Source organism: Arachis ipaensis, chromosome B2, assembly GCF_059453495.1.
Source record: "Arachis ipaensis isolate K30076 ecotype BB chromosome B2, ASM5945349v1, whole genome shotgun sequence".
In the NCBI taxonomy this organism is placed as follows: Eukaryota; Viridiplantae; Streptophyta; class Magnoliopsida; order Fabales; family Fabaceae; genus Arachis; species Arachis ipaensis.
The window spans coordinates 100361735-100380836 of NC_142437.1; the positions used below are offsets into that span (position 1 = coordinate 100361735).

General features: G+C 37.5%; 1 long non-coding RNA gene across 1 annotated transcript; it reads right to left on the reverse strand.

Annotated features, from left to right (window-relative positions):
* Positions 1 to 12121: 12121 nt before the first annotated feature.
* On the reverse strand, positions 12122 to 15541 carry LOC110268938 (uncharacterized). The gene is made up of 2 exons (XR_002357717.2): positions 15003 to 15541; positions 12122 to 13322 (listed from the first exon to the last, which is right to left on the reverse strand). It is a non-coding gene; the product is annotated as an uncharacterized LOC110268938 (long non-coding RNA).
* Positions 15542 to 19102: the final 3561 nt, after the last annotated feature.

A 19102-nucleotide genomic window follows, 5' to 3' on the forward strand; every position in this document is an offset into this window, starting at 1 on the left:
GAGGATAGAACATTCTCCAACACAGAAACTCTCTCTTCTAAGAAGTTAGAGTCTTTACCTCTAGGCTCACTTGAAGAACAGACCTTCTTGCTTCCCCATTGAGAAGGAATAGCATTCCTTCCCCTTTGAGACTCAACATGCTCCATGGTTACACTAGAAGCCATGCCCACAAACCACTTGTGCTCCCTCTCGAACCAGCCTCTGATGCCAAACTGTCACGGCCTTGGACATACTCCAATGCAACTGTGCCGGCACTCGGACTTACTCAACCTCTTGAGTTAAGACCAAGTCAGTCTAACCCTCAATACTTAGCAAGAAAGCTAAGAATACAAAAGAACACACAAGAGAAAGGAAGCTTTGGTGGAAAGAACACTTTATTACTCAAGTGTTTGTTACAAATGATTCACACATACTCACACTAACTCTCACCTCCTATTTATAACCATCCACCTCCTTAATGGATGGTTAGGGTTAAATCTAATCGGTCCAGATTAATTATCTAGAACCTTCATTACAAATATCTATCCTACTACAACTTTCTAAATACTTCTAGATTCTTCCATACTACTCTTCATACTCTTATAGACATCCACACTCTTCTAGAATACTCTATGACCTTCAAGAGTCTTCTAGAACCTTCTAGAGTATCCCGAGACCTTTTAGGACATTCTAGAATATTTTGAAACCATCTAGAGCATTCTCAAATACTCCAAAAAATTATACAAACACTGTTAAATCTAACCTTCTAAAATTTACCGTGACAGTATGCACACATATCTTTTTTTTTCAAAAGGCTCATGTACGCGAACTATAAGTACGCGAGGGGTGCTCTCTGCCTTGGCCATTCACGTACGCAGAAATGGACCACGCACGTATCTTGGTCCAATAATTGAATGATGCGTATGCAGCAGTTTAGCCGTGTACTCAGGCTGGCCCAATTTTTGCATGTGTGCATAGGCACAGGTGCGTGCGTACGCACGGGTCAATGGAGCAAAGTGTGCGCACTCACAGGACACAATGTGCACAAAATTTTAAGGACTTTGAGGGTACCAAACAGGACATTTAACATAATATTCCAACCCCAAAATTTATTATACCTCAAAAATATACAATTGACACTAAAATTCAAACAAACCAAGCTACAAAACAAGCCAAGAAATCCAACTAAACCAAGCTAACTGTGAGACACAAAATTTAATGAATAAAATTGATGAATTCATATTTGATGGTAAATTTTGCCTTGAATTGAGTGGATTTCATTATATAAACTCACATTTATAAACTTAAATAGCATACTTTTGTGATTTCTCTCTAAATTGCAGCTAAATGTGAAAACATGTTATTTTGTACTTGATTTGATTAATTTAATTCCATTTTATTGCATTTGATGCCATGATATATTTTGTTGAGTGATTTCAAGTCAATTAGGCAAGAATGGCTTGGAAAAAGTCGAAGGAAAGCATACAAAATGGGATTACACAAGAAGAAACAAGGGAGATACACACACTAAAGTATGCGTATGCGCACAACCCTGTGCGTGTGCACAAGGCTGAGAGCGTGACTTTATTAAAAAGTCACGTGGCTCGCAATTTAGGGGCCAAAAACTTGACGATAGAGAATTCGTCGGTTAGGAATTTTCACAAAATAATCACGTTGCAAGTATTAATCCAAACCAACAATCAACCCTTAATCAAAGTTTAATTTTTTTGTCACAATGCAAACTAATAAAAACTGAGAGTATTTATACCTCGAGTTGTCTCTCAAGGAATTGCAGGGAAGTGTGCATATTATTGGTTATGAGAATTTTCGGGGGGGTTTTTAGAGTGATGAATAAGAAATGTAAATAACAAGAAAGTAAGCTAACAACTAAGAAAGGTCTTGGCAAGAGGTAAGAATTGGAATTCCTATCCTCATTATCATCCTCAATTGTGATGGTAATTATCTTTTGCTGTCACTTAGTCATCCTCTAACGATTGAAGAAAAGTCAAGCGAGCAAAATTAACTCAAGGCCACAAGTCCTAATCAAAGATTAGCTTTAATTTGACAATTCAAGAGTCTCCAATTACTCAACCCAAACTAAGAACACAAAATTCTACTCTAAAATTCAACCAAGTATTTTATCAAATACTTGGAAGGTATAAAAGAAAAGCATATTAAAATAGCAAGAAATATAAAATCCAAAACTACCAAATGCAAAATAACAATAATAGCGAATCAATTAAGCAACAATAAATAAAGAAACATCAAATTGCATTAAATGGAGATTGAAATTAACAAGAGTGTTCATAAACTAAAAATGACTAAATAAAGGAAATAGCAAGTAAAACTAAGAGAACAAAAATGTAGTAACAAGAAATTGCAAGAAAAACTAAATCAAGACAAGAATTAAAACCTAAACCTAAGAGGAATTTAATCTAATCTACCCTAATTCTAGAGAGAAGAGAGAGAACTTCTCTCTCTAGAATATGACCTAAAACATGTTCTAAACTAAAATTAATTGCCCTCCCTTCATCCTTCTTGAATTTGGTCTCTAATAGCTTCATAAATGAGTTGGATTGGTCTTTGGCAGGTCCAGAAATCGCCCCCAACGTGTTTTCTTTAATGAGGCACGTGATCACATTCGTGCATACGCATGCCTGATCATGCGTACGCATGGTTGTAGAAAAATACGAGCGTGCTCACACATCAAAGCTTGTGCATACACATGGCTGTAAAACACTCCAAACTTAATTTCTTCATGAATTCTTCACTTTTGCATGCTTTCTCTTCACTCTTTCAATCCATACTTGCCTTGGAAACCTAAAATCACTTCATCAAACACATCAAGGCATGAATGGAATTAAAGTGAATTAAAATTAGCAAATTTAAGACCTAAAAAGTATATTTTTACTCTTAAGCACATTTTAGGATGAATTTATAAAACCATGCTATTTTATTGAATAAATGTAGAAAAATGTAATAAAATCCACCCAATTGAAGCAAATAAATATCATGAAATGTGGATTTATCGCAACCCCACACGCACACTTAAACAATAGCATGTTCTCATACTAAACTCAAGAAAGATATAAGAAAGGTGTATAATTATTCAATGCAATATATCTAAATGCAAACTATCTACCTAAATGCAACTAATCTAGTTAACACTAACCATCTATCTATATATAAGTTTAGTCAAAATAAATCCAATTCCAAGAAAACATATATATACAATCAAGGGCCAAAATAATCATAACCAAACCAAATTCACAATTGAATTGAGTCATCCAAAAGAATTTACAAACTTACAAGATAATCATGGTCATAGATGAAAATATGGAATTGAGCAATTGAACCCTCACCAGATGTGTATATATACTCTAGTCACTCAAGTGTTTAAGGTCAATCCACTCAATTCTCTTCTAATCATATTTTTCAAGATTTGTTTTTTATCTAACAATCAACAATTATTCAATGCATGTATACAAATATCATGAGGACTTTTCAAAGGTTGTAATGGAGTTAGGGTCAAGGTAAGATTGTATTTGGTCAAGTGGACTAGAATTTGAATCTTCGATTAACTTAAACTTCCCACCTAACCTATGACAACCTATTTAACTCTCATTCAAAACTAGCTACCCATTATTCACTTTTTCACACACTCATACATTCCATTTTTAATCACAACACATATGCATTGTTATTGTTACTTTACTTTAGGCATTTTGTCCCCTTTTTATTACTTTTTTTTTCTTTTTCTTTTTCTTTTTTTTTCTTTTTTTTCTCAAAATAAAATATACACAAGAGCATTAATGCATATGGTTTAAACATTCAATGCATGAGTATGTACCCAATTCCCAAGATCTTCAATGAAAACTCAAAATACACTTTTATCTCTACCAATGTCTCCAAACTTCTCCACACTTAAATGATACACACTCTCACTAGTTTAAGCTAATAAAAAAAAATCTAAATTAAGGACATTTATTGTTTTCTACTTAGGGGTAGTAATGTGCTAAAATAAAGAACAAAGGATGATTAAAATAGGCTCAAAATTTGCTAACAATGGTGGATAAAAGGGTAAAGTCATTTGGGTAAGTGAGCTCAAATGAAATAAAGATCTCAATCATATAAATGCATTCATGCACAAAATAATGGACATAAAGAATCAAACAAATCAAAGATTGAAATCATAGAAAGAGAATAGCACACACAAGAATGAAATAGTAGTTAATATGATATAACCAAACAATTAGGCTCAAAACTCACATATTGTGTATTTTTTGCTCAAAAACTATATTCCACAATGTATAAATCATGAAAAGTTTCCATGAAGAATTTCAACTCAAATTAATTTGAATTTCAATGTCCTATATAAAAGGAAGTTTCTTGGAAATTTTATTACACTTATTCTATATATATATAATGTGATTGGATTGAAAAAGTAAAAAAAATCCTAAGTTCATTTTTTAATTTAAGTCAACCCAAATCATCAAATATATAGGAAATCAATTAGGTACAATCATCACATCATCCAAGTTACAATCATAACTAAAGCTAGAGAGCATATATACAAGCCAAAATTGAAAGAAAATGTAAAGACATGCATCATTATAATATAATACTAGGTTATGTACAAGCAAAGTTAAAAGATGTAACGAACTAAGAAAGTGCAATAAACTAAGTACAAAGTTTTCAAAAGGATAAAATATGTACAAAGCAACTAAAAAGCACAATAATAAAACTAGACTGCAAGTGTTTGGAAATGAAAGTTTTCACCTAAAATATATTGCTGAAGTCAGACGACCTCCCCACGCTTAAAATCAGCACCGTCCTCGATACTTAGAATTAGGCAAAATGGAAAGAGTCATCACTAGCATCACCTCCACCGCCAGCTGGTGGGTCTCGTGCCTCCTCCAGCTCATCATGTTGGGCCTCCTCCACATCAGAATGCTCAGATGGAGTGTTCGGCTCAGGTGGGATGTCAGTACCATCGGAGAGGATGATCCTTCTCAAGTGCTCATAGTGTCGTATGGAGCGGCGCTCCGAATGGGATATGTTGTCAGATAGCTGGTGGATCAGGCGGTAGAGTGGTTGTAAGAATGCTGGTGGTGCTGCTGAGTCTGAAGGTGCTGAAGCTGAAGGAGCTGAGGCTAAAGGTCCTGCCTCTGTAGAAGGTGCTGGCTACTGTCTGCCTCATCGTCTAAGTGTAAACTCAAGTCTAGCCTAGTCGCCATGTGGAATTTCCTTCTTGTGGCCGGCGACTATCGGTCTCTCATCTGTGGCCATCCAAATAACCTTAGCCTCCGTGGCTAGCTGAGTGATCAAGCACGGAAAGGCAAGGTTGCCAACATAGTGACCCCGCCCCATGTATCGTCTGATATGTCTTGGAAGGTACAGCTCTCTACCATCCAAGACACACTAGACCATGACCGCCATATCCGCAGTAATCCTGGTCTCATGAGTGCTCGACATCACGTAGTTGGACAGAAGCTGCTGCCAAATACGGGCCTCATTGGTCAAAGAGCGAATAAGAATCCCCTGAGGAGTCGTCTTGTCAGAACCAAATATCCATTGAATCTCAAGCTTGGCAATCGCTGCCAGTACTCTATCCCAATCAAAAGTCTTCATCTTCCTCTCACTTTCTGCCTCTTCAAATGCATCTTTCCCGCTCGGTCCAGGCAGAAAGTAGAGGGCATACTTAATAGCCTCCTCAGTAACCAAAATCTTCTTGCCTCTCAAGTGAACTGCATCGAGGGCCCCAGTGTAATAGTTAGCATAAAATTCCTTGACTCACGATGAATTCACTGTCGGGAGTTCCCGACCTAGGAACCTCCAACCCTGCTGAATAATTCTGTCATCAGTATATATGCTTAGCTCCTCCGGGATTTGGAGTATCCTCTCAACATGCAAGTTCCTCTTTAGGAAAATTTTAAATTTCTGCTCTGAATATAGGTTGTTGAACTTTTATGTGTCGGTGGGAGGTGTACTCTGGTCCAGTCTGTCTCTCCCACCTATCTGCCTCTCATAAAATGCTGCATGATGAATGGATTTTTGTGTAGTCTAGAATTTCACAAATGAAATCTCGTTTCAATATAGCTTCTAAACCAACAATAGTCCTTTCATACAAAAATTTGTTTGTCACAAGTACAAACCCCTAAAATTATAAATCGAAGTATTCAAACCTCGGGTCGTTCTCCCTAGGAATTGCGATAAAGTGTTCTTGTTATTGGTTATGAGGTATGTTTGGGGTTTTTGAGATAATAGACAAGAAATATAAATGGCAAAGGAAATAAACTAACAACTAACAAAGCTCTTGACAATGTATGAGAATTGGAAATCCTATCCTAGTTGTCCTCTTCAATTGTGATGAGAATTGTCCATTGCTCCCACTTTTGGTTTCCTCTATCGTCCCTACCTCCTTGTTGATAATTGTCCCGCCAACCTTGGTTGGAATTGTCCTTCCAACCTTGATTAAAGTTGTTACTCCCTTGGTTGTAATTGCCTCCTTGTGAATAGTATCCTTGATTAGGGCGGTCATAGAAGGGGCGATCATAAAAGTTATGGGTAGCCGCCAAGGTGTTATCTTCTTGGAGGTTTGGGCATTCATCCGTGTAGTAGGAGTAGCATGAGCAAATACCGCATACTCTTTGGGGACTAATTGTTGACTTTGTTGGTGTTGAGGAGGTGGTGGCGGTTGTTGATGGGATGGATGTTGTTGTTGATTCACTTGGAGTTACTTTAGAAGACTTGTCATCTCACACAAGGTTTTGGTAAGGGTGGCGGTCTCACCACTAGAAGAGACCTCATTAACGGCTCTAAGGTGATTGCTCCTTTGTCTAGCATGCAAGGTGGACTCGGTCAAGTCGGAGATCAATTGCCAAGCCTCCTTCGCCGTTCTATATTTTGTTAAAGATCCATTGCTTGAAGCATCTAGGAGGATCTTGTCTTGTGGTTTCATCCCTTGACAAAAATAGCTTATTAACACAAGAGTGTCAATCATATGGTTGGGGCATGAGTTAAGAAGCTTTCGGAACCGCTCCCAATATTCATATAAAGTTTCCAATTCACCTTGGACGATGCATGAGATTTCTTTCCGCAACTTATCGGTAACCGCCGCAGGAAAGAATTTGTCTAAGAACTCTCTTCTAAGCAAGTCCAAATCACCAACAATCTCACTTGGCAAAGAATAGAACCACTCCTTAGCTCTCCCTTCAAGAGAGAAAGGAAAAGCATACAACCAAACCGCAACTTCACTAGAGCCTTCCCGCCTAGTAGTAGAGCATACACCTTGAAAGTCCTTAAGGTGTCTAAAAGGATCTTGAGCGGGAAGTCCTTGATATCTGGGAAGAAGATTGATTAAAGCCGTTTTAAGCTCAAAGTTAGCATTCAAGTCCGGATGACGAATGTGAGTGGGTTGAAGAACAAAATCCGGAGCACCGGCTTCTTTCAGAGTAACTCGCCTTGGGGCGGCCATGGTGTCCATACCTAGATCAATGGAAGAGTTATTAATGGTATCTAAGGAAGATTAAACAATGCCTTCCTCGAATGACGATTCGGAATCAACTTCGGATATGATAGGTGAATTGGTTGGAACCTTTTCACCACCTCCAAAGGCTAACCGTCTCCGAGCTTGTCTAAGATGAAGCAAAGTTCTTTCTATTTCCGGATCATATCTAGCTAAACTCGGATCGGGTAAAGAACGCGTCATTCAAGGAAAGAGACAAAGAGCTCATGACAATCAAGTGTACAAAACAAAGTAATTCTAACTAACACAAAAATCAAGCAAAATGCAAGTATGTACATATTCACATATCTACACTAAGCAACAACATGGCACTCATGTACAACTCCCTGGCAATGGTGCCATTTTGATGGATAGATTTTTGTGTGGTCTAGAATTTCACAAATGAAATCTCGTTACAATATAGTTTCTAAACCAACAATAATCCTTTCATACAAAAATTTGTTTGTCACAAGTACAATCTCCTAAAATTATAAACCGAAGTATTCAAAACTCGGGTCGTTCTCCCTAGGAATTGCGATAAAGTGTTCTTGTTATTGGTTATGAGGTATGTTTGGGGTTTTTGAGATAATAGACAAGAAATATAAATGGCAAAGAAAATAAACTAATAACTAACAAAGCTCTTGACAAGGTATGAGAATTGGAAATCCTATCCTAGTTATCCTCCTCAATTGTGATGGAAATTGTCCATTACTCCCACTTTTGGTTTCCTCCATTGTCCCTACCTCCTTGTTGATAATTGTCCCGCCAACCTTGGTTGGAATTGTCCTTCCAACCTTGATTAAAGTTGTTACTCCCTTGGTTGTAATTGCCTCCTTGTGAATAGTATCCTTGATTAGGGCGGTCATAGAAGGGGCGATCATAAAAGTTATGGGTAGCCGCCAAGGTGTTATCTTCTTGGAGGTTTGGGCATTCATCCGTGTAGTAGGAGTAGCATGAGCAAATACTGCATACTCTTTGGGGGACTAATTGTTGACTTTGTTGGTGTTGAGGAGGTGGTGGCGGTTGTTGATGGGATGAAGGTTGTTGTTGATTCACTTGGAGTTGCTTTAGAAGACTTGTCATCTCACACAAGGTTTTGGTAAGGGTGGCGGTCTCACCACTAGAAGAGACCTCATCAACGGCTCTAGGGTGATTGCTTCTTCGTCTAGTATGCAAGGTGGACTCGGCCAAGTCGGGGATCAATTGCCAAGCCTCCTCCGCCGTTCTATATTTTGTTAAAGATCCATTGCTTGAAGCATCTAGGAGGATCTTGTCTTGTGGTTTCATCCCTTGACAAAAATAGCTTATTAACACAAGAGTGTCAATCATATGGTTGGGGCATGAGTCAAGAAGCTTTCAGAACCGCTCCCAATATTCATATAAAGTTTCCAATTCACCTTGGACGATGCATGGGATTTCTTTTTGCAACTTATCGGTCACCGCCGCAGGAAAAAAAATTGTCTAAGAACTCTCTTCTAAGCAAGTCCCAATCACCAACAATCTCACTTGGCAAAGAATAGAACCACTCCTTAGCTCTCCCTTCAAGAGAGAAAGGAAAAGCATACAACCAAACCGCAACTTCACTAGAGCCTTCCCGCCTAGTAGTAGAGCATACACCTTGAAAGTCCTTAAGATGTCTAATAGGATCTTGAGCGGGAAGTCCTTGATATTTGAGAAGAAGATTGATTAAAGCCGTTTTAAGCTCAAAGTTAGCATTCAAGTCCGGATGACGAATGTGAGTGGGTTGAAGAACAAAATCTGGAGCACCAGCTTCCTTGATAGTGATTCACCTTGGGGCGGCCATGGTGTCCGTACCTAGATCAATGGAAGAGTTATTAGTGGTATCTAAGGAAGAGTAAACAGTGCCTTCCTCGAATGACGATTCGGAATCAACTTCGGATATGGTAGGTGAATTGGTAGGAACCTTTTCACCACCTCCAAAGGCTAACCGTCTCCGAGCTTGTCTAAGATGAAGTAAAGTTCTTTCTATTTCCGGATCATATCTAGCTAAACTCGGATCGGGTAAAGAACGCATCATTCAAGGAAAGAGAAAAAGAGTTCATGACAATCAAGTGTACAAAACAAAGAGTAATCCTAACTAACACAAACAATCTAGCGAAATTCAAGTATGTACATATTCACATATCTACACTAACCAACAGCATGGCACTCATGTACAACTCCCCGACAACGGTGTCATTTTAATGGATGAATTTTTGTGTGGTCTAGAATTTCACAAATGAAATCTCGTTGCAATATAGTTTCTAAACCAACAATAATCCTTTCATACAAAAATTTGTTTGTTACAAGTATAAACCCCTAAAATTATAAACCGAAGTATTCAAACCTCGGGTCGTTCTCCCTAGGAATTGCAATAAATTGTTCTTGTCATTTGTTATGAGGTATATTTGGGGTTTTTGAGATAATAGACAAGAAATATATATGGCAAAGGAAATAAACTAACAACTAACAAAACTCCTGGCAAGGTATGAGAATTGGAAATCCTATCCTAGTTATCCTCCTCAATTGTGATGAGAATTGTGCATTGCTCCCACTTTTGGTTTCCTCCATTGTCCCTACCTCCTTGTTGATAATTGTCCCGCCAACCTTGGTTGGAATTGTCCTTCCAACTTTGATTAAAGTTGTTACTCCCTTGGTTGTAATTGCCTCCTTGTGAATAGTATCCTTGATTAGGGCGGTCATAGAAGGGGCGATCATAAAAGTTATGGGTAGCCGCCAAGGTGTTATCATCTTGGAGGTTTGGGCATTCATCCGTATAGTGGGAGTAGCATGAGCAAATACCGCATACTCTTTGGGGGACTAATTGTTGACTTTGTTGGTGTTGAGGAGGTGGTGGCGGTTGTTGATGGGATGGAGGTTGTTGTTGATTCACTTGGAGTTGCTTTAGAAGACTTGTCATCTCACACAAGGTTTTGGTAAGGGTGGCGGTTTCACCACTAGAAGAGACCTCATAAACGGCTCTAGGGTGATTGCTCCTTTGTCTAGCATGCAAGGTGGACTCGGCCAAGTCGGAGATCAATTGCCAAGCCTCCTCCGCCGTTCTATATTTTGTTAAAGATCCATTGCTTGAAGCATCTAGGAAGATCTTGTCTTGTAGTTTCATCCCTTGACAAAAATAGCTTATTAACACAAGAGTATCAATCATATGGTTGGGGCATGAGTCAAGAAGCTTTCGGAACTGCTCCCAATATTCATATAAAGTTTCCAATTCACCTTGGACGATGCATGAGATTTCTTTCCGCAACTTATCGGTCACCGCCGCAGGAAAGAATTTGTCTAAGAACTCTCTTCTAGGCAAGTCCCAATCACCAACAATCTCACTTGGCAAAGAATAGAACCACTCCTTAGCTCTACCTTAAAGAGAGAAAGGAAAAGCATACAACCGAACCGCAACTTCACTAGAGCCTTTCCGCCTAGTAATAGAGCATACACCTTGAAAGTCCTTGATATTTGGGAAGAAGATTGATTAAAGCCGTTTTAAGGTCAAAGTTAGCATTCAAGACCGGATGACGAATGTGAGTGGGTTGAAGAACAAAATCTGGAGCACCGGCTTCCTTGAGAGTGACTCGCCTTGGGGCGGCCATGGTGTCCGTACCTAGATCAATGGAAGAGTTATTAGTGGTATCTTTGGAAGAGTAAACAGTGCCTTCCTCGAATGCCGATTCAGAATCAACTTTGGATATGGTAGGTGAATTGGTAGAAACCTTTTCACCACCTCCAAAGGCTAACCGTCTCCGAGCTTTTCTAAGATGAAGCAAAGTTCTTTCTATTTTCGGATCATATCTAGCTAAACTCGGATCGGATAAAAAACGCGTCATTCAAGGAAAGAGACAAAGAGCTCATGACAATCAAGTGTACAAAACAAAGAGTAATCCTAACTAACACAAACAATCAAGCAAAATGCAAGTATGTACATATTCACATATCTACACTAACCAACAACATGGCACTCATGTACAACTCCCCGGCAACGGCGCCATTTTGATGGATGAATTTTTGTGTGGTCTAGAATTTCACAAATGAAATCTCGTTGCAATATAGTTTCTAAACCAACAATAATCCTTTCATACAAAAATTTGTTTGTCACAAGTACAAACTCCTAAAATTATAAACCGAAGTATTCAAACATCGGGTCGTTCTCCCTATGAATTGCGATAAAGTGTTCTTGTTATTGGTTATGAGGTATGTTTGGAATTTTTGAGATAATAGACAAGAAATATAAATGGTAAAGGAAATAAACTAACAACTAACAAAGCTCTTGGCAAGGTATGAGAATTGAAAATCATATCCTAGTTATCCTCCTCAATTGTGATGAAAATTGTCCATTACTCCCACTTAGTTAACCTTTAACCATGGAGAAAAGTCAAGTGGATGGATTAACTTAATTCCACAAGTCCTAACCAAATCCTAAAGGAAAGACTAGTTTTAGTGGAATTCAAATCAATTAGCAACTTCTAATTATCAATCAACAAAAGAATTAGATAACTCAAGAGTCACTAATTACTCTACCTAGGCCAAGAGGAGAAAAATCTATACTAAAATCCAACCAAACATTTCATCAAACACTTGGAAGGCATAAAAGGAAAGTAAAAGAATTAAACAACAACAAAGCAATTCAACAATAAAGGAACATGAATCATAAATTGCATTAAAAGGAAAGTGGAGGAAGCAAGAGTTCATCAACATAAAAGTAAACAATGACAAGAATGAAATACAAAATTAAAGAGAGAAAAGGTAGAAGAAGAAGAATTACAAAAGAAAAAGTAAATCAAAGCATGAATTAAACCTAGATCTAAGAAATTCTAATCTAGATCTAACCTAATCTTAATTCTAGAGAGAAGTAAGAGCTTCTCTCTCTAAAACTAACTTTCCCTCTAAAACTAAACTAAACTAAACTAGTGTGACTTCTGTCTTGATCCCTCTTCAAGAGAAGCTCCTATCGAAGTTCATTATGAACCGTTGGGTATCTATCATGAGATTTATGGTCATTATATAGTAGTAAGAAGTATAAAAAAACAAATTCGTTGCATATACATTCGAACTACTGTTGGTCATATTTCTTTTTATCGAGAAATCGAAGAAGCTATACAAGGTTTTTGTCGAGCCCATTTATATAGTATCTAGTTAAGTCAATTTCTGATGCGGATTTGAATTCAAGGATCAATTAGGATCGGGTAGCATCTTAGTTTTTCATTCCTTGGGTTAAATAGCATCAGAAATGAGTTGGATCTTGGCCTGGGAAGCCCAGAAATCGCCCCCAGCGGATTCACTTTAAGTGGGTCACGTGCGAACATCGACGCGTACGCGTAGGTCATGCGTACGCGTCGCTTGACAATTTTCCATCCACGCGTACGCGCCATGTACGCGTACGCGTCGCCATGCGACGTCACAATCCACGCGTGCGCGTCTGCTGCGCGTGCGCGTGGAGTGAATTTCTCCCAATCCTTGATTTTCTATGATTTCTCCGCTTTGCGTGCTTTTCTCTTCATTCTTTTGATCAATTCCTAGCCTTTTCAACCTGAAATTACTAACACACACATCAAGGCATCTAATGGAATCAAAGGTGAATTAAATTTAGCTAATTAAGGCTTAAAAAACATGTTTTCACACTTAAGCACAAATTAGGAGACAATCACGAAACCATACTATTTTAGTGGGTAAATGTGGGAAAAGGGTGATAAAATCCCCTAAATTCAGCATAGGATGCACCCACCAAGTAGCGGTGCATCACTGCATCAGATGTCTCAGTGGACTCTGAGGTCTATTTCCTCTTTTCAGACCCTGTGGCCTTGCCCTTTCCCTTTCTGTCAGCCATCTGAAAAACAAGAAAGGAAATGGGGGAGATGAACATAATCTAAAGGCACTCAAAGCAAGGAGACATAACAAACAGGCAAGAAGCAAAAACTGAGTCATAAAACAGCATATATGTGAAGTGAGCAGAAACATAAAATTGGATGGAAGCATGCATGAAATTCCAAGTAAAAGTAAATAAGAGCAACCTCCAAATCAATAAAACACATAAAAGCCACTTGACTTGCTTGTTTATCTAAGATAAAGAGAAGAAAGAAGCATTATTGCTATGTACGTATAAAAAGAAAATAGTTAGTTGAAAAAAGAAAAGAAAAGTTAAAGGTTAAGTGTATAGGAAGAATGATCCTTAATTCTAAAAACTTCAAACAATTTCCAAAACAAACAACAAGTCACATTCAACTTCACACAAGAATATGCCTTATGCCAAAGTGATTAATGCAACTAGATGTAGAGCACACTAATCAAGAGAATAATAGTCACAGTCACTTGGTAAGAATTTAAGCAATTGGCATTTAAAAAGTTTAAGGCATTGATGAACAAAATAATCAAGGAAGATTCAAACACCAAAATGCAATTGAGCATGAAATTCGCAAAATTGAAATAAGAACCAGAAAATTCAGATTCTATGTAACTAGAAGCAAACAAGCATGACAAAAATAGATAACACTAGCTACATAGTTTAAATTTCTCAATTTGCGAATTCATGCAAAGAGGCTCCACTCCAAGTTTTTGGTCAATTTTGAAAGTCAATTTAAACTACTCAATGGTTAGGAGTAAATTAGCATTAAAAACTAGCAAAGAATGTTAGAAGCATGACCAAAACTTGCAAAGACGTTCTTGAGGAAATTTTCAAAACCGTTTAGCAAACAGGATTCTATTGACACAGAAGTCCATTAAATAGAATCTTGTTGCACCAAATAATACGATGTCACTTAATGAAATAAGGTTAGGAAAAATTCGGCAACATTTCAGCAGTAAATTGGCCTAATTTCCAATTTCAATCAATCAATTCAAATTCCATATGAATGCATTAATAATGAAACACACATAAGCTACATATGAACTTATATGAATTAAGCAAATAAGCCAACATTGATTGAGCAATCAGCAGTAGTCAAACTTAAAACAAGAACACAGTGGATAAACGAACTTGAGCAGTTGACAATTCAAGTTAAAATCAAGAAAAGCAGCATCATTCAGCAACAAAACAGCAATGAGCACTCAATAGCCTAACATCACTCTTAGCACAGCACCAAAATAGCCACAATGAACAATTCAGCAACAATTCTACTGGAAATGACAATTGACCCAGTCAGCATTCCTTTTCATCGAATTCAACAACCATTCAACAAGCAAGCAATATGAATTCAACAATTACACATAACTGAATCTAACAATGAATTTCAAATTGAAACAAAAATACAGCAGCAATGAACAATCCACATCAGAGAAAAAAAAGTGGCATCAGCCAATGTTGCATTGCAGATAAAAGGGAAATCCACTCCCAAACACCGGCAGTAGCAACAACAGACCTAGTAAATCCACTACAACTAAGTTCAAAATACCTAACCACCTAATTCAACTAAACATGCATAATCTAACTAAGCTAAGCTAAACAAAATTAACTAACTAGCAGTAATATAATTAACGAAACAGAAATAAACAAAGGAAAAAATGGAGAAACCTGAAAATGTAGAAAGGAACAAAAAGATGGAAGGGGAAGGGTGACGGGGTGTAGCCACAGCAGAACGGCCGGCCAAGCTGGCTGATGCAGGGTTGAGGCAGGAGCGACGGTGAAAGAAACAGGGGTCACGCCCTGTTCATATTTTCCAAAGACAATGGAGGAAATGGAACGGTGAAGGAATGTGAAGCTCGATTGGAGTAAGTGGGAGAAGAATCGTAGTGTGAGTGTTGTGGTTGGTGGTGACGGCGGCTGTTGGGACAGAGATGGAAGGATGGAAGATATAGGACCAGAGAGAGAAGGGGCAAGAAGGGACGAAAGAGAGGGAAAGAAGATAGAAGGTAGAAGAAGAAAGGGTGACGGCGGCGCCGGGTGGATCGCCGGTGGTGGACTGGCGCGATGGGTTGCGGTGTTCAGCAATGGAGGGAAGGGGAAGAAGGAAGAAGGACGTTAGAGAAGGAAGAGACGTTAGAAGGGTGTGATGGTGCGAGTGTGCTTAGGGTTCACACTCATCCAAACAACTTTCTTGATCCTTCTAATTTAGCAATACACTATCCTTGCAATTAGACTTTTAGCATTCAACCACAATGAATCCAAAATTGTATTTCTAATCACTAACCATTTTTCTTTTGCTCTTAAATCCACAAAGAGTTTTAAGTTGATCATCCGTTTCAACCATATTCAAGCGAAAAGATAAAGCTTAAGAATAAGAGATTTACCCACTTGAATGAAAGAATGGATGGTGATGACTTGGAGAGAAGTGTTTCTAATGGTCTTACAAGTTCCATTCCCTTATACTCTTCTTTGATGACCTCCACCTCTTGGCAATTCTCTTCCAATCCAATCTTTTCCTCATTACTTACCAAGGGTATGAGAGGTTGTGTACATTTTTCTATGACATCTATTTCATGTCCAATGGGAGAGGATTCAACAAAATCATTTAGGGGATTAATTAGTGTAGATAAAAACTCATCAATGATTGAATCAATTTCTTGATCAACCTCTCCAACTTCAGAGGGCTCTACAACTTTAGATTCCCATGGACTTTTAACTCTCCTAAGTCTTCAACTACTTCTTCCTCTTCAACTATTTCGGCTTCCTCCACTTGTTTCAATACAAAATCTCACTCCTTGTTCTCCATCGGAGTTTCTAACCTTTCTTTCATACTCCGTTCTTCATTTGATTCTCTACATGTGACCATGAGAGTGCCTTGAGTGCTTAAGCGTTGTGAGGCTAAGTTGCTTATTACCTTAGTCAAGGTAGCCATGAATTCTACTTGCCTCTTTTGAGCTTCATGTCGCTCTTGAAGAATGCTATGAAATTTCCTTTGCTCTTGGAGAATTGAAATGAGAGTGGTATCCATGAGTGTTTGAGGTGGAGAGAAGAATTCATTGTTTGGGATAAATGGTTCATAATAAGGAGGTGGTTCATCTTGGTGAGAATATAGAGATGGTGTATATAGAGGTGGTGGTTCTTGGGAGTATTAATATTGGAATTGGGGTGATTCTATGTATGGTTCATATGGCTTATATGGTTGTTGGTATGGTGGATATGGGTTAGGATCATATGGAGGTGTTTGGTGGTATGAGACTTGTGAGTATGGTGGCTGAGAACAAAGTTGAAGAGGGGGGTCATATGGGTATGCATTGGGGGTGGGTTGTAACTATATGAAACCGGAGGAGGTTGTTGCCAAGAGGGTTGATCATAAGCATATGGCTCCTCCCACCTTTGATTGTCCCATTCTTGATGCATATCCTCATTGTAATTCCCATTTTCTACAACATAGTTAGAACCAAACTCATATCCAAAGTGGTGAGAATTCATAATAGCAAGAGAAAATAAAAACAAAAGCTAATAAGAAATAATGAAAACAAACTCCTAAAACTAACAAAAACTAGCAAAGAACAAAAAATTAAGTTATTCACAATATCAACATATATACAATAACCAATAAAAAGCGCACATTTACAATTCCCCGGCAACGGCGCTAAAAACTTGACGATAGGAAAATCGTCGGTTAGGAATTTTCACAAAATAATCTCATCGCAAGTATAGATCCAAACCGATAGATAACCCTCAATCAAAGTTTAATTTTGTTTGTCACTTAAGTCAAACCAATAAAAACCGAGAGTATTTAAACCTCGGGTCATCTCTCAAGGAATTGCAAGGAAGTGTCCATATTATTGGTTATGAGATATTTTTGGTGTTTTTGAGAATGATGAACAAGAAATGTATATTGCAACAAAGTAAACTAACAACTAAGAAAGGTCTTGGCAAAGAGTGAGAATTCAAATTCCTATCTTCATTATCATCCTTAATTGTGATGGTAGTTATCTTTTGCTCTCACTTAGTTAACCTTTAACAAATGAAGAAAAGTCAAGTGAGCAAAATTAACGCTAGTAAGTCCTAATCAAAGATTCGCTTTAGTGGAATTCAAGTCAACTAGCAGTCCTCAATCACCAATCAACAAAAGAATTTGACAATTTAAGAGTCTCCAATTACTCAACCCAAGCCAAGAATATAAAATTCTACTCTAAAATTGAAAGTGGCATTTTATCAAACACCTAATATGCATAAAAGAAAAGTAATGTAAATTGCAATAATGATAATAATCTATAGCTACCAATTGCAAAAAAAATAATAACAATCACTCAAATAAACATCAAGAAATATAAAACATCAAAATTGCATTAAAGAAACTCTAAATTAACAAAAGTGCATTAACATAAAAAGTATCAAAATAGAGAGTAATAATAAAAGAAAACTACAAGAACTATAAAGTTATAACAAGAATTGTAGATAAAACTAAATGAAAGCAAGAATCAAATTCTAAACTAAGAAGAAACCTAAACCTAAAACCCTAATTCCTAGAGAGAGGAGAGAGCCTATCTCTCTAGAAATCTCACTCAAAACAAGCTAAAAACTAAATAAAATGCATTGTGTGTTGGTTTGGAATGTTTCCCCCTTGAAAGAGCTTCTATTCAGCCTCTGGGCATCCAAAATTGGGCCAAAAGACCCCCGCAAATCGCGAGCCACGTGACTTTTTAATGAAGTCATGCTCCCAGACTTGTGCGTATGCACTGAATGTTGTGCGTACGCACATTTCAGTGTGTGTATCTCCCTTGTTTCTTTTTGTGTTCTCCCATTTTGCATACTTTCCTTCCACTTTTCTCAAGCCATTCTTGCCTAATTGACCTGAAATCACTCAACAAAATATATTACGACATCGAATGGAATAAAAGTAGAATTAAATTAATCAAATCAAGCATAAAATAGCATGTTTTCACACTTAGGTGCAATTTAGAGAGAAATCACAAAAGTATGCTATTTAAGTGTATAAATGTGAGTTTATATAATGAAATCTACTCAATTCAAGCCAAAATTTGTCAATCTCAGTTAATTCCCGGCAACGACGCCAAAAACTTGATGAGCAAAAATTGAAGCTCACAGATATTAACAAGTACACTGGATCATTCAAGTAATACCACGGTGAGTGGATATCATTCTCACGAGGATTAAAGGATTGAACATGCAAATATCAAGTTAAATTTCTAATTACATCAGATAAAACCTGGTATTGATGAGGGCAAAGTTGTGTCTTTCTTGGAATCTTAGAAGTTCAGTGCTTCTGAGGTAGAAATGTTGATTGAAAAAGAATAATAATAGAGAATATCAAGGGCTTCGGAGATGTTTATACCCTAGAAAAATCAAATCTTGTTTACCTATTCTAAAGCATGCAAAGATCTTTTCACTACGAACTTTAATTAACTGATTTCCAATGTCTTGGTTCCTTAGTTTCTTCTCAATTAACCAACCGCCAATGTCTTGGTCAATCAATCAATTAAGTACAAATCTGATTCAGTTCCTCATAAGATTCAAAAGTAGTCCTTAGGTCAGATTATATGTCATGTATCCAAGCTAGTCCTGTCCGATTGAATCTTATGAGAAGACACAATTTTCAAAATTCGTTCTAATCCGAATTATATGTCACATATTCAAAATTAGAGTAATTGAAAATTATTTATTATCGCACACTAATTGAAACACTATGTCTAGTTGAATTCAAAAAGTCATGTGAAAGTGTTTTCAAGCATAATTTGGAT